Source organism: Austrofundulus limnaeus, unplaced genomic scaffold (assembly GCF_001266775.1).
Source record: "Austrofundulus limnaeus strain Quisiro unplaced genomic scaffold, Austrofundulus_limnaeus-1.0 Scaffold2313, whole genome shotgun sequence".
Classification (NCBI taxonomy): domain Eukaryota; kingdom Metazoa; phylum Chordata; class Actinopteri; order Cyprinodontiformes; family Rivulidae; genus Austrofundulus; species Austrofundulus limnaeus.
This window is the reverse complement of record NW_013954715.1, coordinates 21,376-22,574: the sequence shown is the minus strand read 5'-3', so window position 1 is coordinate 22,574 and position 1,199 is coordinate 21,376.

Genomic DNA, 1,199 nt, shown 5'->3' with positions numbered 1-1,199 from the left:
AATGATCTCTTTTAAAAAACCTCTAATAGTTGAATAGAAAAAGCATTTTATTTTCTCATTTTGTTTCTGTTATTATGTAAACTAACTGAGAATTTCACTTTCTTATGAATAAATGCATTAGTATTCTCGTGCATTTATACATCTTTGTGTACATAACCACTGTAGTATATTTTATAGAGTTCATTCTTTACTGCAGGTTGTTGTGTATTAACTCGGAGGAAACAAACTTCTACATAAGTTCCGTTTCTCCACATGCAGCCAGTTTCATCCTTTTCAGTGACCTGATAATATCGGTTTCATTGTTTACTGGTTAACTGGAAATACCTGATTTACAGTCCTGTTAAAAAGAAAAGGAATCTAAGAGTTGTGGTAACCTGAGAAGGTAGATTCTTTATAAGAAAGGAGCTACACCGAAGTGACCACAGGTTAACATTTTTCCTGAGTTCACTTCGAGTTTGACTTCATGGCTGAATAATCTGCAGTCTCCCTGCCTTAGGTGATACGTTTAATGTTGGTGAATCAGGAAACTCTTTATGAAACAAAAAACATTCTGCCCATTTTTCAAGGCTCACAGTTTGTGTGGCAAACATGGTTAGACTTTTGGATTTTTGTGGATTTTTTTAAAAATCTTCATGGATTCAAACAAAAATAAAAAATAGAAGCTTCAATGAGTTTTGAGTTCTTACATCATGATCTTTGATTTTTAGCTCTTTTTAATATTTTTTCACTGTGAGCCAGCAGCTAATACAAGCCATAAAAAGGCTCCATGAATGTTTAAAGACTTTAAATACCATGCCCATTAATAAGTACTAATATTGGTTCAATGAAATCCTTGTTTACAAGTTAGACAGAAACATCCCAAACAGTTCACCATTGTCCAGTTTAATCCATTGTATCTATTTCACAAAAACACTTAATTGTGAAAGTTTAATGAAATCTAAGTCCAGCTGTTTCAGTTGTTGTGTCCTTGGGCAAGACAACTCACCCACCTTGCCTACTGATGGTGGTCAGAGGGTCCGGCAGCCCACCCTCTGTCAGTGTGCCCCAGAGCAGCTGTGGCTACATTGTAGCTTACCATCATCGGTGTGTGAATGGGTGAATGTCTGTAAAGTGCTTTGGGGTCAACAGGGACTTGATAAAGTGCTCTATAAGTTCAGTCCATCCATCCATCCATCCATCCATCCATCCATCCATCCATC